This window comes from Neopsephotus bourkii, unplaced genomic scaffold (genome assembly GCF_033783945.1).
Source record: "Neopsephotus bourkii isolate Nb327-2 ecotype Australia unplaced genomic scaffold, CSIRO-AGI_Nbou_v1 NB_1433, whole genome shotgun sequence".
In the NCBI taxonomy this organism is placed as follows: Eukaryota; Metazoa; Chordata; class Aves; order Psittaciformes; family Psittacidae; genus Neopsephotus; species Neopsephotus bourkii.
In genome coordinates this window covers 2,279,727-2,304,016 of record NW_026901910.1, presented here as the reverse complement: position 1 = coordinate 2,304,016, position 24,290 = coordinate 2,279,727, and the positions used below count along the sequence as shown (strand labels likewise).

General features: G+C 51.2%; 1 protein-coding gene and 1 long non-coding RNA gene across 4 annotated transcripts in view; both read left to right on the top strand.

Annotated features, from left to right (window-relative positions):
* LOC133220402 (uncharacterized) overlaps positions 1-24,290 on the top strand; it is a 158,598-nt gene that overhangs the window by 92,573 nt on the left and 41,735 nt on the right. The window lies entirely within an intron of this gene.
* Positions 8,456-24,290, top strand: part of CDON (cell adhesion associated, oncogene regulated) — a 51,545-nt gene continuing 35,710 nt past the window's right edge. The window contains exon 1 of one of the 3 annotated variants that reach the window (XM_061368436.1): positions 8,456-8,621. The gene's annotated coding sequence lies outside the window, so the exon portion shown is untranslated. Of the gene's footprint in view, positions 8,622-19,062; positions 19,189-23,957; positions 24,139-24,290 lie in introns of those variants that run through there. The other 2 variants (XM_061368437.1, XM_061368438.1) reach the window with 2 other exon arrangements.

The window sequence follows — 24,290 nt, the reverse complement described above, 5'->3', positions numbered from 1 at the left end:
TGAGGGATGTTCAGCCTCAGGGCATTATGGCACAAGCCCAGCCATCTGCAGCAATCTTCCTGCTCCCCCCAGAGATGGGAAGCACATGCAATGAGCCGGGAAATGCACATTTCCAAGGAAAAATTACAGCTTTCCAATCCCATGCAACGATTTCTTCACTCATCCCCCATCTGTGAGGCAGAGCCCAGCCGCATGGCCACATCTGCCTGCCAGATGTGTTGGGGCGGTGATCCAGGGAGGGGAACGGAGATGAGGAAACCTCCATGCTCCCCTCTGCACAGGTCAGTTTGGGAATGCCGCTCTCCCATGTCACACCTGCTCCAAAGGAATGCCTGGATGGGATGGTGGGGATGAGGCGCAGGGAGGATGCATCTAGAGGGTTCCTGGCCCAGCAGGGGCTCTGGGCTGAGCTTCCGGAGGGTCCCCAGTGAGGTGAGTTGGACCAACAGGGTCCTGGCAGCAGGATGGGGCTGTGGATGCGGGATGCAGGATGCAGGAGGTGGAATAGGGCTGCAGTATGCAGATGAAATTCAGAGTTCAGTTTGTGGGATGAAGAGTGCAGGACATGGGACATGGATGCAGGATGCAAGAAATGGGATGCATGGTACAGGATGGAGGTTCCAAATTCCGGGCTCAGGATGCAGAAGGGGATTTGGGATGCAGGATGCAAAGTTGTAAATGTGGGCTGTGGGATGCAGATCCGGGGGAAAGCATGGGATGCAGGTTCAGGATGTAGATGTGGGATGCAAAAGCAGGATGCAGCTCCAGGAGGCAAGAAGTGGGGTGCATGGAGCAGGGTGCAGATGTGGGACGCAGAGTGGGGCCCTGGGATGGTGATAAACTGCCTTAAGCAGGAGAAAGTGGCAGAAACATTTCCCCATCTGGTTTTTAGGGGCGAATTTGGAATTTTCCCACTACCATCAGTCTTTTGGGAACTGGCAACCCAAGAGGTTGGCTTCTTGCAGGAATATTTCTATCCTCTGAACTGCCTCCATCAGCTCAGCGTCTCCAGGAGAGCAAATATTAAGGGAAGAAACCTAGAAGCCAGAGCTATTCCATCTGAAAACACCCAAATCCAGCATTTCCCTTTCTAAATCAGCATCTCCCTCCTTTCTCCTCAGTGTTCCTCATTGTGGAGGTGCCGGAGGGGCTGGGTTTTTAACTCAGGAGATGTTTGAGCTCTTGCAAAGCCCATTGCAGCAGCTTCGGGAATGCAGCCGCATTAATAGCAGCAAAAATGCAGAGGAGTCTGTAAGGGAACTCCTACAAAACACCCTTAAGAGAGCATCACAGCTTTTAGCTTTGCCTTTATTTTCCCTCTTCTTTCACAGGGGACACAAGTTTTGTAGGTCACCGAGTGCCCAGAGGATGGTGCAAGGTGGGGTGTAGCAGCAGGTTTAACCCCTGGATCCTCCTGTTCACAGCAGGGATGGGGTTTGCAGGGGGGAGCTGCAAGTTAAAACTGGGATTTCCAGCTTAAAACCTCCAAATAGCCCCCCAAATGGGGGTGGATGCAGGCTGGGAGTGATGCTGGGGCTGCGCTGAGGGGCCCCATCGGTGCCTCTCGCCTGGCAGGCACGAGAGGGAGAAAAATGCTTTAAAAAGGTACAGAAAAGGCTCCAAAGCAGGGAGGCTGAGGTCATTTCTTTGGCGAGGAAGTCGGCTCCTTCCAAATGCCTCCGGGTCGGGTTTAATATCAGCAGAAACATTCTTGGGCAGGGTGGGGAGAAAACACAGCTCTCGACAGTGAGAGCAGACCCCAAAACCCCTCAAAATGGCCTAAAACCCCTCAAAATGCCCTAAAAAAAGCACCCCCCCCCCAAAAATGAATACCTTCTGCTTTGCAACCCCCAGGCAAAGAGCGGGAGGGGAGTGAAATGAGTCCATGAAGGGGAAAAAACACCCCCTGGGAGCAGGGAATGGAACCTTTAAGTGACTTTTGAGCAGGTTTTGGCCACTGATGTGATTTGGGGGGTGCAGAAATTAGGAAAATGAGGGGGTATGGCAGGAAAATGTGATTATTCACATCGTCCTGGAGGGTTTTATCATTCCCTCCTGATTTAGCATTGTCTCACCGGGATCAGCATCCACCAACACACCACTTCCCCTTGGGCAAAGGGACTGGGGTGCAAGGAGCATGGAAAATAGATCTAAAAAGAGGGGAAAGCTAAATGGATTTTATCTGCTGTGCTCTGCTTGGAGGGGGTGAGCAGCTCAGGGGGCTTTTGGTGCCTGGGTGCAAGCCCTCAGCTTCCCAGGGAAGCTGTTCCAGCTTTTCCAGCCTTTTAGTGCATGCAGAGGGTTCTGGTTTGGCCATGTTTATTTTGCTTAAACCTCACAAACCCATAATAGAGCTCAGGGGGAGGAGAGATGCGCTGAGAGGTTATTAGAAATGGAAAAGCAGGGAAAAGGAATAACAACACAGCAGCTGAAGAGGGGAAAATGAGTTTGGGACTGAAGCGGGGGCTCCAGCTGCAGAGCAGCTGTGGGCAGGGATGGGTACCACGGATGCAGTGGGAAGCAGGAATGCAGCAGGTAGCGGGGCTGCTGTGGGTAGCAGGGATGCTGTGGGTACCAGGGATGCAGCTTGAAGCAGTGATGCTGCAGGTAGCAGGAATGCTGTATGTAGTAGGGATGCTGTGGGAAGCAGGGATGCTGCGCCTTGCTGTGGACGTGCACCCCACTGAAATAAAGGTGGAAGAAGATACCACAGGAAGATTGGAGGATATAAAAAAGCCTCTGGATGGGTTCTGATACCCACTGTGAGGGAGACATTGAGCAGATGTTCTGCCTGGGATAGGGTGTTTCTCCTCTATGCTTGCACATTCCTCCTATCAGCATATTTATGTGACGGTATCAGGAGAATTACCAGAAATCCCAGGTGAACTGGGCCACTTCCCACCAGTTATCACCCTGGTACCATGGGCTTCATCCTTGTTTTTCATTTCTGATCCCCTCATTTGGGTCCTATCCACACCCTATGGTTGGAGCTGTTGGGCAAGGCCAGAGGAAGCCGTGAAGCTGCTGCGAGGGCTGGGGCAGCTCTGCTCTGGAGCCAGGCTGAGAGAGCTGGGCTGGGTCAGCCTGGAGAAGAGAAGGCTCCTGAAGGGGAGACCTTAGAGCAGCTCCAGTGCCTAAAGGGGCTGCAGGAAACCAGCTCTCTCAGCCTGGCTCCAGGGCAGAGCTGCTCCAGCCCTCGCAGCATCTCCGTGTCCTCCTCTGGACTCGCTCCAGCAGCTCCACATCCCTGCAGAGCACAAGATCCCATCATTTGCTGGGGGGACCTGGCTGCGCCGCAGCAGCTTGGCCGGTGTCTGCATTCAGTGCTTGGAGGGCTGCCAGGGGAGGCTGGGGCCGCTGCTCACCAGATGTGATAAGGAAAAGGTTCGGCTGAAGCTGGAGAAAGAAAGGGAAAAGACAAGGGAGGGGGAAGAAAAGCCAAAGCAAAGCAAATTCCTTGGCAAATCAAAGTGAAATGTGCTTGGCCTTGGAGCCATCCATCTTGATAAGGGATCTGGGGAGGAGGAGAGACGATGCCCAGGACCTGCCAGTGATTGTGCTTCACTGCAGCAATTCCCATGGAGGGGACGTGGAGCTGCCGTGCCTCAGTTTCCCCACCCTTTGCATGCACCAAGGAAGGGAAAGGGGTTGAACTGCCCTGGAGGGGTTAAATGGGGTGATTTTCTGCCAGGTTTCATCCAAAACACATGTTTTCCCCACTATTCCAGTTATCTGGAATATTTCCTGCGTGTTTGCTCCTATGGCAACCGGCCCAGCATGAAAGACCCATTTACTGGGCCTGGGGATAAGGAGCAACCATATGGTGTCAATTTTGAAGGCGTTCCATCCTCTCCGCCTGGCTCCGGTTCTCCCTCCACCTCAAGGTCTTGGCCTCTCAAGGGGCATCCACTGTGCTCCAGGTACAGCCAGGGTTGGGATGGGCACTGTTGGCAAGGTGATGTGGTAGGTTGGGGTTGAGGAGCTCAGAGAAGGTGATGACGGGCTGCAGCAGTGGACTGAGGTCCTTCAGGAGGGTAGGGATGGAGAGAAGGTACCTGCAGTGTCAGTCTGAGATCCTTCAGAGAGGTAGGGTTGAAGAAAAGATATCTACAACATTGGTCTGAAGTCTATCAGGGATGTAAGGATGGAGAGAAGGTACCTGCAGCATCAGCCTGAGGTCCATTAGGGAGCTAGGGATGGAGACAAGGTGCCTTCAGCATTGGCCTGAGGTCCTTCAGGGAGATAAAGATGGAGACATGGAACCTACAACATGGGCTTGAGGTCTAGCCAAGACACTGGGCAGCAGATGGGGCTGGGAACAGGTCTGAGGTGCGACCAGGAGATAAGGCTGGAAGCAGGGCTGGAGACAACCTGAAATCAGGTTGAGGGTCCATCCAGAAGACAGGGCTATAGACAGGGCTGGAGACGAGCAACCTGTGACGTTGATCTGAGGTCCACACAGGAGATGGGGCTGGAAACAGCAGGCAGAAGCTACCTACGATGGTCAATCTCATGTCCACCCTGGAGATAAGGCTTGGAATAGGATGTGCAACACCCATCAGAGATTCATTCAGATTAAGAGACTGGAGACATGACCCATAGGGACAAGCTATCTACAGCATCACCCTGCAGTTCATCCATCCAGGAGATATGGTTGGAGAGAAGCTACCTGCAACATCAACCCGAGGTCCATCTAGGAGACAGGGTTGGAGACAACTTACAGTGAGGCTCAGATGAGGGTCCAGGAGGATAAATGACCAAAACAGAGGAAAATTGGGCAAAAATGTAAAAAATCTGAAGGAATAAGGAGTGTTTTCTACTGGTTCTGGTTTTGTTGTGGTCGTCGCTGGGTTTTTGCTGCAGGGAGGGGTGATAAAGCCGGGCAGGACCAGGCATGGAGCAGGACAGGGGATTTTGAGAATGATTCACTCCCGGAGCTGCCCTCGGAGGTATTTCAGACGTCAAAAAGCCAAAATAGGTTATTTGTAAGGGAAAACAGGTCTGCAGAAATGCCCCTTCCCCCAGCCCTGGGATTTGGCTTCTGAATGGGAAGAAAAAGGCTCTTGGCCAAACGAACCCTTTGCTCTGAAAACGGGTGTTTGGGTCAAACCCCCACTTTTCACCAGGGGGAAATAAACTGACAAAAACCCATCCAAGGCCTGAAGTGGTGGCTTGACAAAGCTCACCAGAGATGTGTCTTCTCTGGAGCCAGCTCTCATCCTCCTCCTCCTCTTCTCCCCCTCTGCTTCTCCCTCTCCTTCTTCTCCTCCTATACTCCTTGATCTTCTTTTTCTTGTCTTCTTTCTCCTTTTCCTTGTCTTCCCCTCCTTCTTCTTCTCTTCCTCTCCCCTTTTCCTCTCCTCCATTGTGTCATCTTTTCATCATTTTCTTATCTTGTCTCTTTCCATCTCTTCACCGTCTCTTCACCTTCATCTTCTCAGGTGATGTCCAAGTCTCCAGCCTATCACCCCTCCAACCTCTGCACCCACACCATTTGCCACCTTCTCCCTATGTGTTCCTGCTCTGAGATGGAGATTGGGTGGGGATGATAAAGACAAGGACAATATACCTGCTGGAAAGAGAGTGATGAGGATTGTGATGAAGGATCTTCCGGGGGTGGGATGAGAGGATCCAGGGCAACATAATTGCTGGGCAGGGGGAGATGGGAACTGGAGCAAGGTACCTTCTTGGTACAGAGCAATGGGATGAGAATAGGGATCCCACCAGAGCCCAGCTTGGCGTGATATAGTGATGGAGAACATCTCCCATCCTCAGCCACCCCACCGCAGAGGAGGACAGGGCCGGCATCCCCACCTCACTCATCCCCAAGGACAGTGCTGGACGGCTCCTGCGGTGTTGGGAATGCCGAGGGCCGGAGAGCCGGGAGCGGCTGGGGCCTCGCTCCCACGAGCGGATGAAAGGCTCCCTGTCCAAGCGGCATTAGACGCGCTGCGAAGGCTCATTCCCGATCGGTCACGCTCCGAGGCGCAGCTGCAAAACCCCCTCTGGGAGCCCGGGATGCTCCGGGGGCTTTGTTTGGAGCAGCCCCGCTTCCAGGGGAACCGTGACAGGACGATGGGATTACGGGGGAGGAGAAATGAATAATTATATATATATATATATATATAAAATATATATATATAATCACCTTCACTGCAGCTGGGTGGGAAAACAAAGGGGATGCTGGAATCCCGGTGTTCCCACCCGGAGAATGATGGCTTTGTTTGTTGCGGAGATGAACTGGCCTGGAGGTGTGTGGGGAGGTGTTTGGGAAGGAAGGAAGGAAGGAGGAAATAGAAGTGATGTTTGCCTTCCTATTTCTGCTCCCAAATCCAGGAGGGAAATGTTGAAGGAGGAAAAACCTTGAAGGAAGAAAACCTGGAAAGAAAAAAATCCTTGAAGGAGGAAAAACCTTGACAGGAAGGAAACCTCACAAGGAGGAAATCCCACCATCCCTGTGCCAAAATGTAGGAGATGGATGCGACAAGCCCTGTCATTGAGCACACTGAAGTGAGCAGCTTGAAGTGAGCATGTTCCATGCCTGCCCTTTGGGAGCAGACAGGATTCCTCCCGGCAGGAAGCCCGGCGCTATCCCAAAAATCCCACGTGGTGGTTTTGCTTGGCGGAGGTTAATGGGGTTAGTGCACGGGTAAAGAGCATCTCTTGTCTGGACGCCTGCTCTCTAATGAGCATCTCATTTGAATCTATGCAAAATAGCAGACATGCTAATTAAAGGGATTGCTGTTCTCTAATTAAGCAGCAATTCCCCTCCCCAAGAGGGGATTCTCATGCAAATAGGGCCTGAGGAAGGGGAAAAAACACCCGGAATGTTGTAGGCAGCATCACACAGGGAAGCACTGTGTTTGAATCCTGATTTGGATTGTTTTGATCCCAAAATTCCAGGCCTGGCATCTCATTGAGGGCAATCCTCAGGTCCTCAGCTCTTCTGGTAGCTCCCACAAATCCCATGATTGAAGTCATCTGTTTAGTTTTGGGGTGTTTTCTTTGGATTATGGGATTTTTAATCCGCTGAGGATTTTTCTACTCTTCCTTTTCTATTTGTGTTTCCCCCCCCCTTTTTACTTGTGGAAATAATGACATCCTGCAGGAAACTCCTGAGGGACAAAATTAGGGCTGGTAAACACAGGGTTGGTCTTGCAGGTTTGCCCCAAAACCAAGAAACTTTGTTCCAAGTTATGTTCTTGTATCAAAAAGCTGATTTCTCTTTAGTTTTAAACACAGAGGATGTGCTTCTTGCTGTCTAAAGCCTTTCCATGCAAAACCTTCCTCAGGATAAATCCCTTTGCAGCTCAGCCCCCATCCACTGCGTGCAATGAGACCAAAATTTAGAGTATTCCCACCAAAAGAAGAGGCGTTTTGGGTGTGTTTTGGAAAAGGCCATGGGATTGGGTGCAGGAGGAGGCCTGGTTCTCTGGGTGTAATCCTGAGGATCAGGTCTAATGCAAGCTGTTAAATTACACTGCAAATGATGGGAGCTTCCCAGGCGCTTACCAGGATCTCACTGCGGTTTTGGCTGGATTCAAGCCAAGCCTCCATGAACCCAGGGTTTGGTGGTTCCCAGCCCGGTTTTGCTGGTGTTGAGGTGACACAGGGGAATGTTTCCAGTCACTCCCAACCGCACAACCGGCTGCAGGAGGGCCGGGAGCCCCTCGGTGGGAGCAAACAGGGTTTACAACAGGCGACCTTTGCACGGGTGTGTGAGGAGCACACGGAGCGTGATGCCTGGTGCTCGGGAGCGTGTGCTCCACTGCAAGCCAGCAGCATGCACGGATACATGGGTACATAGTTGCATGCAACACGGCTGCAAGTGTGCACAGCTGCACATGTGCATGGGTGAAAGAGTGCACAGGTACGTGGATGCATGGGTACACAGTCACAAGGGTACACGGGTGCATGGATACACGGCTCAAGTGTGCATGGATGCATGGGTACATCACTTTCAGTTACACGAGAACACAGTTGCACGGCTGCACGGGTACATGGTTTCAGGGTATGCATGGCTACATGAGTACAGGGTTGCACGGCTGCACGTGTGCATGGGTGAAAGAGTGCACAGTTACACATGTGCATGAGCACACGGGTATGCGGGTACACATTACACAAGCGCATGTTGCACGGACACACAGGTACACGTTTACATGGGTACACGGGTACTCGTTACAGGGGTACACGTTACACGGTTACGTTGCCCGGGGGATGCAAGCGCCGTCCCTTGCGGTGCGGAGCCCGCCCGTTCCCCTCCATCCCCGCGGTGATGCCGAGCTTGGCCGCGCTCCCTTTCCCCTGCCTCCGCCGCCGCTTCCACGGCGCCGTCCCCGGTGCTCCCCTCCGCCAGCCCTTGGTACGTTCCGCGGAGGCGGGGCTGCGAAGGGAGAGGCGTGGAGGAGGCGCGGCCGCTACCACCGCCCGCTGCGGCGCGGGGTGCCGGCGGGAGCGGGGCGGGGGGGGGATAGAGATAAGCGGCGCGGCCGGGCGGCGCTGGATGGAGGTTCCCGTCCGCCGGGTCGCCTGCTCCAGCCTGGAATGTCCTGGGGAGCCGCCGCCGAGCGGGACCGGCACCGAGACCCGCATCGGGGAGGGGGCGCGGCGGCCGCACGGAGGTAACGCGACTGCTTCCCGCCCGGCGGGCGCCGTAAGGGGGCTCGGTGGGAACGCTGCGGGGGGATCGGCGGCTGCTTTCAGCCCCGGAGCCGGCTGCCCCGGGCGGGATGGAGCGGTAGAACCGGCACCTGAGGGGTCTCTGCCCCGTTCGCCCCTTGCCCGGGGAGCCGAAGGGGTTTATCTGGCAGCGTTTGAAGCCGGGGCTCAGGCGCGGGGTTTATTCAAACCATCTGACGTTATTATTCTTATTTTATTGTGTGTGTGCTCGGTCTGTGAGGCTGAGCGGAGGAGAGACTCAAAGCGAGCTGATGTGTAGAGAGCGCTTTGGTGAGCTGGGTTAAAATCACCCTCAGAGCGCAATTTCGCCGCTCTGCCTGAGCCTGTTGCTGATTTACGGTCTTATTTTGCAGTGGAAGTTGCTGAGGGCTGTATTTGCCATTAAAACGCTGTTCTGAAGTGGTCGCAGCAGGGGATGGACGCGGGGCTGGTCTCGCTTCTCGCCCGTTTTAAAATCCGTAATCCCGATGCTTGTTTTTAATCCGTAAAGTCACTTGCAGTGATTTCAGCAGTTGAAAGTCAGCCCCTGAAGCTGAGGTTGGGTGATGCCCGAGCACTGCGGCTGCACAGCGCGGTGACACCTTATCTCTATTATTACCCCTTTATTCCTATTAATCACCTCCGTCCTTAAAGCCATCCGATTCCCAGACTTGAAATGGCTTTTGCTTGCGTTGCCTCTCTGCCAGAAAACCAGCAATAATTACACAGTCACCGACTTTATAATGAAAGAACTTTCCAGTCGGCTGTTGCCTGTTTTCAGTGTTGGTGTTTTTAAGCCGAAAGGTGCCACACAGCTCAAGGGGTGATGTTTATTTTGCCCCTGCCTCGTAACTTTTTAAAGGACTGGTAAATGGGATGGCTTTATGTAGCTGCTTATGTTTAATTATTTAGTATGTTTTACTGCTTTTCCCCACATGATTTGCTGCTTCTCTGCACAGGGAGGTTTCGGGGCAGGAGCAGCCGCGCCAAGCCTGCGGCTGTAAAGCTGTCAGCTCTGAAGGGGTGTTTACTCAGTGAGTTGTATCTTTCACACATGCCCCAGAAATACAATTTACTAACCCAAACACCCGGGTTGTCACTCCACAGCCGCTGGGCACTGGGGTTACCGGCTGCACATAAACTCTTATTCTCTAGGGGGTTTTGTCGCTCCTAGCCTGGTTTTCTTAGACCAAAGCAGGTAAATCCGCTTGTGCCAGTGCTTAAATCCAAGCTGCATGGAGCCCCTTGGCTTCCCTGCTCATCTCCCACCACCCTGGTGTTTTGACAGTTGCGATTTATGGGATGTACCGCCCGCCCGTACTTCTTGAAGGGGAAAAAGTGCTTTTGTACGAGCGGTTGCCGAGGGCAACGGCTGCTCCTTCGCGTCGCTCTATCCCCAAAATCCCCCGCTCGGGGAGCAGGGAACATGATTTCTCAACGCTGTGCTGTTAAACTTGATGTTACAACCAGCGTGCTTTTGTTCCCTCAAACCGAACCAGGCGGTGAGCGAGATTCAAACGCCTCAAAGTCAAACCCTACTTTTAAAGCAGTTACAAGCCCATCCTATGGAGAGGGCTTGATAATGGAGCGCTGCTCTGGTAAAAGGGAATAAACATTCATTTTTCCTCCTGTAATCCCCTTTCCAAACCAAGAGGCAAGCCTCCGACTGGCTCTGCATCCCAGAAAATTCCACAGGCTTGCGAGAAGCAGCCTTAGAAACCCATCACTGTTGCTCAAAACTGGTTGGTTATTGAACGCTGGGCTCGCAGATAGAAATACCAAGATGGGATCCACTGGGTTACCTGCCAGCTCTGTGCTAAAAGGTAGGGTTTTTACTTCCTCTGAGTTAAGATGGGAGCAGCTCGAGTGGCGAGGGATTAGTAATTCACCTAAGGAGGAGCTCAGCAGCTTTGTCACTTGGATTAATGCGATTTACACCCTTAAGCTGCCCCAAGCACTTGTAAACAGCCATGTCCCAGCAAGGTGAAGTGCACAGGAGCCCCAGTACCCCGTGGAAAACAGCTCGAGGGGATTTTTTTGCCATCCCTTAAGGAATTTTGGTGATTTTCCCTCCTTTTGCAAGCACTTGGTAGGACACCAGCTCTGCCTGGTGCTCTTGGTTCTGCCTCCCAGTCCTTTGTGGTGTTTGGGCTGGGTCCCCTGTGCGCTCCCTCTGCTGGGCAGCCTGATTGGGCTCCACTGTTGCTAAACTTTGTGTTTCTTACCCCAAAATCGAGGAGGAAAAAGAAAAACCACACATAAGGGGGGGGGGCCAGGGCAGATCCCACCATCGCTTTCATTATCTCAAGGTGTGCCGCAAGCCCATAAACCGAGGCTTGTGCTTACTTTGGCTGGCTGGCGTGCCAGAGGAATAAGGCAGCTGTGCTCTGACTTCAGGTGATGTCACTGGAGGATTTTAACTGTCAGGGCTTAAAAATACACTGGCTCGGTTTAAAGGCTGCTTCTGCAGATGTGGAAATAGTGAAGCAGCACCATCGACTCACTTGTGCAGCCGTGCTGGAGCTCAGCATCTCGTAAATCCTCCTCGGCCATCCCCCAGCAGCTCAGTTTTGCTGTGGTCAGGCCAAGAACAGGCAATTAATGTGGTGGTTGCTTCAGGTAAGACCTAGTGCCAAGAAGATGGACAGGGAAGCATGGGCTGGTGAAATGATTTGGGGGGGTGAAGCTGGTTTCTAAAGTGGTGCTTGATGTAAATGTGGATTGCAGGGTGCAGCTGAGCATCACTTTCTGCTGCTACTCCTCACATGGAAAAACCTTCTATTCCACATCTTCCCTCCTGCACTGGGCACTGGTGAGGCTGTACCTCGAATCCTGAGCTCAGTTCAGGGCCTCTCACTACAGGACAGACATTGAGGTGCTGGAGCGGGGCCGGAGAAGGGCAATGGAGCACAAGTGTGATGGGGAACGGCTGAGGGACCTGGGGGGTTCAGTCTGGAGAAGGCTCAAGGGGGACCTGATCACTCCCTACAACTGCCTGACAGGAGGATGGAGCCAGGTCTGCTCCCAAGGAACAAGGGATGGGACAAGAAGAAAGGGGTTAAAACCATTAGTGAATGTAAAACCCCATGCAAAGGTGGTGAATCTGGTGGTGAACGTGCCTCCAGTGAGGCTCGGAAACCTTTGGTTTGGTACCAGAAGCCCTGAGACCCACAGCCCTGTTGAGATGTGGTATTCCAGGTAATGTTTTATATGGAATCGCTCTACTGGGCTGCTGGGAAACCTGCTGAACACCTTCTGTTAGGCAATGCCTCATTTGTATGAATTAACTGGTACTGTAAATGTGACCTCTGTGTGTAGAGTCAGGGTTTCTCTGCTGCCTTGCTTATGCTCTGTGACTCCCTCAGCTGAGTCACGCTGCTTTCCACGTCTGCAGTGGCTTTTTCCCTTTGTTTTCTGGTTTTCCTCAGTGTTTCAGTGGGCTGGGAAGCTTCTGAGCTGATTCCTGCCTGGAATGGGGGTGAGACTGATCCAAAACACTGGCTTACGGAGCTTAAAGTCTTGTTAAAGGCTTTAAATGTTGTATCAAATGGAATTGGTCAAACTTCCCCTGCAAACGGGGATTTGCAGCTTGTCTCTCAATCCTGATTCCTAAAGCTGGGACATGGAGACCAAATTGTGTTCTCTGTCCCTGTTTTTTGCTGGGTTTATGCAGTTTGTTAGCAGATGAGCTGATGCTAGGCCTGTTCCCCAAGCATATTCCCTTTCCTACCAGTTTAACCACTCTCCTGGTGGCGAGCCCTGGTGTTGTGTGTCCCTTTTTCCCACGTCATTAGCTCCGGGACAATGTTTGTCCTTGGCAAATACAGCATAAACCTCTTTGCTCTGTTCCTTTAGCTACCCTGTCCCAAGAATTTTGAGACTGGATCACTTCCTCTCTGTGTATGTATGTATCTTCTTTGCAGTTGAGTATTCACCCAGTAAGCACCTTGGTAGATGGCTCAGTACAGCTTCCAGGGCTGAGTGCCTTGTAGTTTTCCACTTCTTGCTTCTCCCTCTTCGATGTGGATGAGGGTTCTCCAGTGACAGTTATCACTGTAGGGTAAACCGCTTGTTCAGCCCTACTCGGGATTGAGCCCTGTGCATCCAGACCACCTGCCTTTCCCATTAAGGCCCTGCTCGATGCGAGAAATACCGTGTGTCTTTCAACAGGAGGGAAAATAATCACACAAGGTGGGTTGTTCTCCCATTTCCCATGCCTAGGAGATGTCTCGGAGCTCTTCCAGCCAGGTGGGATTCGATGTTTCCCCTTCTCTCCCCCCTCCGCAGCTCCTTGGGCACAGTTTCACATTACAGCTCTGTTGGAGGACTCGCTGCTGCAGGAGGTGGCAGGTACATTCCTGCCTCTTCCCCGCTGTGGGAATCCAGCGAGCCCCACACTTTGGGCTGGATCTTGCCCTGCAGTCCCAGAGCTGCTAAATCTTCCACTCTGATGAGTGGGGAGGCCTCAGGGGGCTGGAGGGGTGCAGGGGGGGGGATGTGGGGCTGGCCCCCTTGGGCAGCAGCCAGCTCTTAAATTGGCTTTGCTGTCTCCTAAACCCATGCTCTGGATGCTGCCGCTGAGCCAAGAGCCGCTTGCCTTGGGGAGATGGGGGGCTGGCTGGGCCCCCTTCATCCCCAAAATGCCCGATGCAACCAGTGCAGCTCACTCAAGCAGTGCAGGGGGGGGGTGTGGAAATAATCCCCTGACGGATGGGCCGGCTGGGTTTGGAATACTTTTGGAGCTGGGGGAAGGAGCCCATCACTCCGTGGCTTTGCTGTAAGGTGAAACCGCGCCCTCGGCCTCACCTGTCTGCCTGATCCTGCCTTTGATTTATACCCTGCCTTTTGCTGTTTAGTTCTCCCCGCAGACTTTCAACCATTGTATCTGATAATGAACCGAGTGGTTGAGCCTTATTTGTTTAATTCAGAGCCGGGTTTACTATTTCCTACCTCGCAGTCATGCAGAGCCTGTATTACTGTGCGGTATTCCTTGCAGTGAACCTGTAGAACACCAAAGAACACAAGCAAGGGGGGAAAGGGTTGTGCCACGAGCAGCTCCTTGTTGGGAAAGGGACTGGGCACCACTGGTGTGCGTTTCGGGGGTGTTTTGCTGTGGGTTGTGTAGAGACTTTGTGTCTGCTCTAGCAAGGGGAATGTACCATGGGGCTCCTTTCCTGGTCCTCCCTGAGTAAAACAAACCATTTATCTCACTATAAGGCCTCACTCTAAAGAAGCTTAAGAGAAATTCTGTTGTTTTTACATGGCGGAACCCCCAGTGCCTGTTCCTCTCCTGCCTGGAAGAACAGAGGATGGGTAACGTGGCCCCCTCTGAAGCAAACCAAGGATGCTCCTTTCCGGTTGACATCCCCCGCTTGTTTCCAGGTTGATCCAGTCTCAGTGTTCCCGAGCCAAATCACTGCACCCAGGGGGTATTTTTCCAGTTTTTAATTTCCCTTTTTTTGCCCCCTTGTTTGTGAATTGCTGATAGATCGGCCCAAATAAGGGTATGAGAGAGGCCGGCGATTTCCAGGAGGATCCACAGAGTCAGTGCACGACTTGCTGCCTTTATCTCTGAGATCAGGAGATTCCTTTGCAGTGATGGATTAATCCACTCTTGAGTGAATAATATAACCAAGAACAAGTAGGAGCCAGGGCTCCAAGCGGATGATTTGTTTAATACGTGGATGCCTCTCCTGAAAGCGTCTGTCTTCACCGTTTCATTCAGCCCGCATCCGCGCCAGCCCCCCGCACCGCAGCAGGGATGGGGATGGGGATGGGGCTGTGCCAGAGGCTCTGCTCCCAGGATAAGGAGATGAAACACAGCCTCCCCAACCTGGGGGGAGGTTTGGCTTGGAGAGAACGTGCCTATGGGCTCTGGACATGACATCACCCACATGGCCATGACATCACTGTCTGCACGTACTCCTTACCCTAGCTATAGAAGTGTTGGCACTGCTGAGGGGGTGAGATTGCGCTGCTCTGGTCTTTAGTGGTGATGACTGTCCCCCAACACAAGGCAGCATGCTCTGTGTCTAGGGAAAACGTCTGTGGAAGCTTGGAAATGGAAGATGTGGGAATGAAGTTGTTTGGGACAAGGAGATGGCAGTGGGCAGTTCAGGAGTAGAAACATGATGTTTAGGGAGATGTTTCACTTGCGCTGGAGCAGATCTGCCCGTTTGCCTGTCCAGTACCCATCCCTGGCAGTGCTCAAGGCCAGGTTGGACACAGGGACTTGGAGCAACCTGCTCTAGTGGAAGGTGTCCCTGCCCGTGGCAGGGGTTGGAGGTGGATGAGCTTTAAGGTCTCTTCCAACCCAAACTGTTCTATGAATGGATCCACAACCTTTTGGTCTGGTTGGGGCTGTTCTGGAACCACACAGCAAAGATCTTCCCCACCAACACATGCGTAGTCCTCGACAGTGCACATCCACCAGGATGCGAGGCTGGAGAGGGAGTTGCACAACTTTAGCAATGGAATTCACAGAGCTAAATCTGTTATCATCCCTATGGATATGCTGGAATAACTCTTTGGCAGCTCTTAAGCATTTCGTGTAGCTTTCGCATCTTGGACCCCGTCGAGGGTAGGTCCTGTTGACAGGCTCAAGGAGGCTGTGAGCTGCAGTGGCGTTGGCTCCCTGGGTGGCTCTTCCCTCTGCTCCGGACCCTGATCCTGTTGCAGCCTCACTGGGAAAAACTCTGATAGCTCAAGGTCAAGTTGCTGAAGCCAGTCAGCTTTGGCTTTCCTTGTTCTGTGAGAACTGGTGTCCTCACACTGATCCGATGCTCTTGGGATGGGGTTTGGAAGTGTGAGGGACAGCTTTCAGCTGCGTTGGAGAATTCCCATGCAGTGTGGGGCAATGATAGGACATTCCTAACAGCGTTTCCCTCTTTAGGAATGGGTTTTACTGGTACTGCCTGTGTGTGACTTCTAGTAGCTGAAGAGTTTTGCTGCGTAATGTTCCAGCTCCATGTAGATGAAGCGTATTGTGGAGTCAAACTCAACAATAGCATGTGGTTTTCCTTTGTTCCCCCATTCCCCACGGTAAGAGTTCACAGCCATTCCCGAATTACGGCTACACTCCAGCGTAGGCTTGGATTTTCATAAAGCTTGCTGAAGGCTGTGACTTCTGAGGAGCTGTTTCACGTCCACAATAGCTTCAGGAAGTATCTTTGTTTCTCAAGAGCCCTTTCAGAAGGTGCCTTTTGGTGTTGCCTAAATACTCTGCAGTGACAGTGTATCAGGGCTTGATGGGGAGCTGAGTCTCCTCTAATAAAACACAAGCTAAGGAGGAAAACCCCGAGGGGGTTTGGAACAGGAGATGTTTTCTGTTCCTGCCACTAATCTTGGTTGCAGAATGAAATAGGAATGTACACTTTAAATCTTTGTCAGGGTGTAGAAGGAAGCTGGCAACGGATGTAATCAAAAATGTTGTTATCAAAACTCCCTAAAATATGTTGAAATATCAAGTTTAATGAGAGCATTTTAATCCAGCTAACCAGACTGAGGTGTTTTCATGGGTGCAGATTGCTGTGTGAGTCGGGATCAACCAGGGAGGAGTTTCAGCCAGGTCGTGGATCCTGAAGTTAGTGCAGTTTGCGTGGTTTGAGTCTTAAAGCCCTGTGAATTGTTGTCAGAGCAGATCCCAGATGGGGTGTAGCATTAAATCAAGAGCTTAAACATGGGTCTGGTTTTCAAGTCAGTGCATTTGCCATTGTTGATATGTATCCAGACATGTTATGGATGTATATATCCAAGCCAGCTCTTACTGGTTATGGTAAAACACACTGGCAACACCAGATCCAATGGGCTCTAGTGAAGATCCTAATCCATTTACCCAGTGTGGTGGGAGCCTGAAAGTTTCCAGCTTTGTCCTTTAGGTTGGAGTAAGGGAACTGCAAGTAACCTTCATCCTCCTGACCCCTCTTCCTTGAGTGGAGAGGCTGCAGGTTGAGGACTTAAGAGAAGCTGAGGTCCTTCTCTGAGCCAAAGGTGTGAAGCTGTTTATTTTCCCCTTGGAAGCATGTATGTTGTGGGAGGCAGATGCTGGCCTGCTCAGCCCCAGCATTCCCGACTTATCTGGGGCCTGGCAAGCAGACAAGTGTTGTCCCTTCTGATCCCCTGATATTAAAAAGTCCAGGCACCTTTCTCTGGCTAAGTCTGGGATTGCTTTAAAAAACACAAAGAGAAGCCAGCAAAGAAAAGAAACATGTGCTTTCTTTGCCAAGTTTAAATGAAGACTAATGCTGTGGTGCTGCTTCATCTTGTTTTTCTTCCTATCTGATGGATGCTAACGTGGGATGGAACCAATCCCGGTTATCTTTGCAGGGCCCCTCCGTGTTGCTGAGCTCGGCATTAACGTCTTGCAGGGGAGCTGATGTGCTGCAAGGAGTCTCGAACCTTCTCTCTGCAGCCTGAAGCCACAGCAGTGGTGTCCCTGTTCCCTTTGGGAAGGGGTTTCCTGGGATCACCAGTCTGCTGTTGGCCATCAGAACAGTGATCCCGTTCAGCAGAGCGGGATGTGTCTGTGCGAGTGAGAGCAGGTCGCGGGCAGGTTATCCTGGTGTAAAAGTCTCCTCGGTGCCCATAATGAAGCTTGACTGCTTTCCTATCAGTCACTCGTGTTTGAACTGGTTCTGCTGGTAACAGCTGCCATTCCCCCCATTCCCAGCAGGAGATTTAGGGCTCTGACTCACAAACTCCTGCTGTTTGACATCGCTGGTCCTGGTATAGTCCATCCGCTCCGGGCTGGGGTCCCTGCAGCAGGCAGAGCTGGAGGTCCCAAACCTTCAGGTGACAGCTCCATCATCGCTGCTGCCTCCTTCCCCTGGATCCATGCTCCGCTTGCATGAGGAAGGAGGTGGGATGGGGCTTGGCTGTGGAACACCACTGAGCAAACCCAACCCAAGCTCCCCTCTCCTGGCATGGGAGCCGGGTCGGTTTGCTGGAGCAAACCTGGCCTGACCAGGGTATTATTTGTTGATAAAAGCTGTGTTGAAACAGCTTTTATCTGGGCCTGAGGCTAAGGAGGAGGGTTTTCCTGGAGGAATATTCCCCTCTGTGTCAGGATTCCTTTCCTCGAGATCTACCCTGGAGACTGGGTTCAGCAGCAGCGTGTGTTGCCGTTGCATGTCACAGCTCACAGGCTGCTCTAAAAGGAAGGGGAAGCAGCAATCCCAAGTGGAGAACAGCACTTTTATTTAGGAACCAGAGTCAAAATAGAGCTGTTGCTTGGTTTTGAGCAGGTTTCAGCCTTCCACAGGCACAGAGAATTCCAAAGGGTGACTAACAACTGTGCTGTAACACACAGGCGCTGCTCTCCGGTTCCAGCGCGCCTCCCATATCCTGCAGCCATGAGTTCACAGGCTCCTAATTGCCCATGATGTAAGACAGCAGTAGATGAGGTTGCTATAAATTCTGGCTGCAGGTGTGGATTTAATAGTTGTGCTTCCCTTTAAGGGATCGCGGGCAGCATGGATCCTGCAAGTTGCAACAGACTGAGTTGGACTCAGGGGGGAGGCAGCTCGAAGAACCCATTTCCCTGCATTTTTTAGGGCTGTTGCTTGCTGGAGGCTCCCAAGGGACGAGGTGTCAGTGTTCATCTGGAATCACCTTGGGAATGTACTCGCTGTCCTCTTGAAGAGCCCAGCCATGCTTTCTGTTCTTGTCATCAACCGTCTCTCACCTCAAAACCTAGCAGGCATGTTAGGCTGGCTCCAGAGCAGGGCTGCCTCCAGCCCTTTCAGCATCTCCGTGGCCTCGTCTGGACCCACTCCAATAGCTCCACATCCTTCTTAATGGTCCTTTCTATACTTGTGCTCGATTCAGGCTGTAGGACTCATAGAAGGGTTGCAATCACAGGTTATAATCAGAGGAGATCATCCTTGACGTGCAGAATGCAAACTTTTTGGAGGGGAAAAGACACCCCTGAGGCATTACTGAAGCTTGCCACGGCCTGTGCACCTGCAGCACAGTTAGTGAGCACGGCATGTCCCCCTCTCCCTGGAAACAGGAGCACGTCTCACCTGGGGCTGGGCTTTGCCTGGTTTTAACTCATTTCTGCCCTTGCTCTTGCAGTCCAGGGTTTATTAACACTGGGGTGATGCTCCATAGGCTGACCTGATGCCTCGTGCTGTTAGGGTGCAATGTTCCTTTGCATGGATGTCCATTCCTCGCCCCTCCTTTGGGCTTGCTCTCCGAGGCTGCGCTGCTCCCTCATCCAGGTGAAAACTCAACCTCATTTTTCCTTGGCTGTGCTTCCAGTGGGATCTGCCAGCAGATCTGACTCACTCGGTGGCTGCAGGATCCTTGGTGCAGATAGGAGGATACAAGCCAGGTCCTGAAGGAAGGTGTTGCTGCCCTCGTCGGCAGCAGCCTGTCTTTAAATTGCCTTAAACTGGTTGTGAAACCTCAGTTCTTGGTAGGAATCACTCGGTTGGAAAGCAGAACCCAACGGCCTCGCGCCGAGGATCAGCCAGCCCTGCAGGAAGGAGCTGAAAGGGGGTGTTCGGACCCTTGGAGACGTGGTTGAAGGTGAGCAGAGCTGTCTCTGGTGCGCGTGTTGAGCTCAAGATGAGGACAAGAATGGGAATATTAAGGCAAAGTAGTTCCTTGCAGGAGGGGGTGAGGGCTGGAGGGGGCTGGAAGAGCCCAGGCTGGTGATTTCTGCTGTAGTTGCTGTGATGGAACTGATGGACTAATGATACCTTCAGCTCCCTTGGGGTCTAAAAGCCCTCATTTTGGTATTTAAGCATAATTGCAGCCCAGCAGAAGTGTGTCTTAGGCTAATGCTCTGTTCTTGTTCTTCCCCCGAGGCTAGAGGAGTCAGAAAGCAAACCCTCTTCATTAGCCTGGCAGCAGGGGGACTGTCTCAGCTTTTTTTTTCCCCAAGTTAATAATAAAATTAACCTAATTGTGCTGCCTGTTTGTGGGTGAGAAAGTGGCTTCTGGGATGATTTATTTTCTCCCTGCTGCCTGTCTCTGGTAGAGCAGGATGGAAACCCCAGGTCTCTGGGACTTGGGAATGTTTTCAGCTGCGTGCTGCAGAGGCGCAGTGCACAAACTGTTAAATTCCCTTCCCTCAGCTCACAAATCCAGTTTTCCATGCCAAAGCATACGCTCCTCTATCAAGACCATATGTACGCCAGGACCGAGGTTTTAAAGTCAAGGTATTTGTGAAATATTGGAGTGCAAATGAAGTATCTGAGTAATCTTAACTGTCTCCTGAAAAAAAGAATTCCCTGTCAGCTTCACTTATAACTCAAAGGATTAATGGAAAGCTAAACTTTGATCAGAGGCCAACAGCTGATACCAGCCATGAGGCTTTCCAGGCCTGACAGCAAGAGAGACAGATCCAGGGACCGGCTCAGCACCAGATCTGCTGCTCCATCCTGAGGCAGGCCAACTTCTGCTCAGGTCTTTAGGCCACTACTTCTCTTTTTCCCCTCAGTGGCTTAACGTTGTCTTGTGTCACCTTATTCCTGCGAAGCTGGCCCTTACCTGTGAGGGAGCTGGAATAAATCCTGATGTTATTTAGGATGTGTCATAGATTTGGGAAAAGATGTGTGATATTTTCACAAAAGGCATCAGGACTTAAGGTCCCCCGTCCTTGGAGGGACTTGGTCACTGTGTCCTTTGGTTTTCCTGCCATCTGCCATCCCAATTGAATAGTCTGTATTTTGGCAGCAATACTGTGCCATTCCAAACCACTGTGCCGTCAATCAGGTGGTTTAGCCTCCCAAAATCACTCTTGGGATTCATCACTGATTCATGGAGTGGAAGAAGCATGAAGCTTCATGGATGCTCGTGCAAGGCTGCTTCTAAAAATGCATGTTACCTAAAAAGGGTAAAAATACCCATTGAATCAATCCATAGGAAACACTTGGATACTGACTTGGCACTGAGGGATTTGGGGGACAGGCATGGGACTGGCAGGGGCTTGGAGGTGTTAATGAAGTCCCAGTTGTGCAGCTGATTTCTGTCCTTCCAGTTGTTAGGATAAGGATCTAGAGAGTGTCCTTTCATTTGAAATGCAATAAATAAATAGGAACTTAACATCAAAGGTGCCTTTTCTTGGAAAGGCATTTAACAACTACATTTGGGGTGTTTCTATGGATGCCTTTGAGAAGGTTTCACTGCACCCTGACCTGTTTATGTCTTTCACACTTGGTTTATAGGGTCACTGTCAGCACGCTGGGTTTTGTGGGGTTTTCCCTTTTGGATTATTTTAGGATGGAGAAAATAAGTCTTGCAGGACTGCTAGGCCTGTTCTCCAAAAGCACCCACAAAATCCCTTTGAAGTACATAACTTTATTACTTGCACTCACACAACCCTGCCTTTTGTGATGCCATAACTCCAATCCAAGTGCCTCATGATGGTATTTAATAGAAAGAAAAGGCAGCAAGCCCAAAACTCCTTATCTCCATCGCTGGCTTCCTGTCATTTAGTAACACAGCGACTGCAGTCCCAGAGCTCGGGAAGAGTAAACCAGGAGCACTTGAATGCTTTTCCCCTTTCCTTTGCCCAAGCTGTGGTTGCAGCCGGGCTTTTCTCGTGCTCCAGCCCTCTCTTGGCAGCGTAATTAGGAACACATTGATTCTTATTGCAGCTGGCAGCTGCTCGCTATTGCCTTTTCCAGCTTCTGACCCCCATAGTCCTGCTGACCTTTCCTGGGGTTAGTCGTAGGCCCTTTTCATTGTGATGGGCTAGAAGTGGCTCATGTGGAGTTGATTATTTCCTTGCTTGTCTGGCCTTTTTGGTGCCATAACTCCAAGTCACTTCCATTTTCTTCCCCTGCTTTTGGCTGACCACAGTGAAAGGAAATGCTTTTGCTGGCGACAGGATCGGTTTGCACGCTTGACTGGCTCGATTGAGCCCCTGAAAAGAGGGGAGGGGGAGGGTAATGAACACTGTAGGTGCTGCATTTGCTTCTTAAAGCTTGATGTTAATGATTGAGTGGTCATTAGGCATTCATAAAAATGAGGCTTCGGCAGCCCCGTTGCCTTTTGCCATCTCAGACCTGCTCCATCCTTGGTGTATTTCAGCACATCTTGAGAAGCGGTAGGTACAAGTTCGGTGTGGTTCTGTTTGGTTTTCATCGCTCAGGATGGCTTCAGGGCTTTCCCAGCTCCCAGAAAAGCCAGGAATAACCCTGGGAGGCTGTCGGCACAGCAAGCTAATGAAGTCTATATGCCAGCTGTTACACTCATTTTGCCAGACCCCAGGAGGACAGCATGAAGACAGTCAGTGATCAAAGGCTTCGGAGATCACTGAGGAGCCGAGCTGCAGGAATGTCTGATTGCTTTCTCTTGGAATGCCACAGGCTTCAATACCTTTTTTTTTCTGAAGGTGTCTCGGTGTGAGATTTAATGATCTAACTCTGCTTGCTCCCACTGAGGGGGTTAGTTAATTCTGGGGGGGGTTTGCTCCGGGTTTGAAAATCAGGGATTTTTGTTGTCCTGACGGAAACACTCTTGGGGAACAAGTTAAAATGAGATTTTTCTTGGGGATTCTGTAGTAAACAACCCGACTTGTTGTGCTTTGGGTGTTAAATCACATACGGGGTTATAAAGTGAGGTTGGATTCGTTGATTCTGAGTTGCTGCCATTGAAACTGATACCTGCAGTGTCCAGAGTGGTTTTACTCCAAGTGAGAGCTGCAGCCAGTAAGCAGTGCTACTCATGAAGCCACAGCGCTCCCCCTCTTTCTTAGGGCTTCTTGGAGAAGGCTGTCAGCTCCTGGAGGTGGACTGGGCAACCTGAATAACTCCCTGTGTTCCCAAGCAGGCCATTTCCTTCCTCCTCCTCCTCCACTTGCTCCAGCATTTATAGGACCTGGTGCTTTTGAAACCCTTCCCTCCTTTAGCTGCAGCTTGCTGGAGGGCAGATGGGGTTTGGAGGGGGGGCGATGGAGCAGGGGTTAGGTTGAGGTTGGGAGGTGGTTGAATAGCTCTGGTGGTTGCTCTCGTGTTGTCCTGCTGCTGGTCTGAGACGGCAGGAGGATGATTCATGGAGCTAAAGTAGAGGGAACGGAAAGTACCAGGAAAAGGAGGAAAACCAACCAAAACCCAGGGTATGAGATAATGTTCTTTTTAGTAGTGACTCTGCCCTCAAGGGTGGAGATGAGAAGTTCATGGTCTGGTAAATAAGCAGGGCAGGGACTAACTAAACCATACCCTTCCCCTCCATGTGGAGTTAGTGCTGTGGTTTATTTGGGATGGCATCCCAAAGGTTGCAGGGCTGAAATTGTGACCTAATGGCCATGTCCTCACGGCTGTTTGGGCCCCTTTTAAAAAGGGTCTGTGACAAATGAGGTGCACAACCAGAATCGTGTCACCTTCAGAAGTGCTCCATCTTCCTAATGATCTCCAGAAGTACCAGGTATGTGTTTCTGGAGTGCTTCTGAGGGGTGGACATCCATTGGAATGGTTGCAACACAAGTCAGTTATCTTCCTCATTTCCCTTGATCCATGAGCAACAAGTGGCTTTAGAGCTGACAATGAGGTCAAAAGCTGGGTGAAATTAATGGAAGATGACTTTAGATGAAGATGTCCTGGTAGAAGTAGGAGGAATATGGCCTCTGCCATGCCTGTGGCACTGTGGTCTGGAGACTCTTTCCTCGATCCACAAAACCTGTATTAATCTTTGTTTAACCTTGAATATTATTCATATGTATGTGAATAACTCCTGGTACTACTGGTTTATTTTAAAAGGCTCAAAAATAGCCCCTTTCCTCAGTGACTCTTCAAAACAGCTTTGCCTATTTGACCTACCAGTGATGGAGATCAATCCTCTCAAGAGAGGATGAGTGGGCAGAGTTCTTCCTGGGTGAGCTCATCTTGGAGGTTGCGACATTTCATGGAGCCACAACTAATCAAAGTGCTCCTCTTTCCATTCCCAGAGGGTCCCCAGTGACTGGGACTTGGTATCAAGATGGGAATTTCATAGAACCCCAGACTGGGTTGGAAGGGACCTTAAAGCTCATCTAGTTCTAATCCCCTGCCCTGGGGTTATTGAAATGATGGCCAAGGGAAAGTCCTCATTTTCCATCTTTCAGACCTTTTAACCCTTGGATGTGTGTTAACATACTATTAAAGAGGCAAAGTTTCTCCACTGGGTTTCTGAAGACCCCAAAACCATGAGCTCCTGTACCTACCAAGGGGTTTATAATGACACCATCTGCAGAAGAAGAAGAGAGCGTCAAATGCTTTTGGCTTGTGTTGCGTGTTGGAGCTCATCTTCCCCCTGTGTTCCTGTATCTACCAGTGATGATACAGTGATTCTGCGGTCCCTTCACAAGTGGGTATTGGAGGAACTTTCTTTGGCTGCCTGAGTGGTGTTGCTGAACAATGTGACTCCAATCCAGGGGAATATCTTCCCTTCCTTTCCCTCCAGTCAAAGATCTTTGCTCTCTGTGGCTTGCTTTGTGGGCTCACTGCTCTCCAGCTGATCTTCCCGCCCCACAAGCCAGCAAAAGCCAAGCTGGTAGGTCAAAAGAGGAGTAGCTGTTGACACTGGCAGCCAGGAACATGTAAAGAGAAAGATAAACAGAGGGAAATCAGAGACTGGATAAAGGAGATCTCCAAAGATAAAGTTTAGTTAAAGATAATGAGCTGGCCTTGTTTAAAAGACAGCTG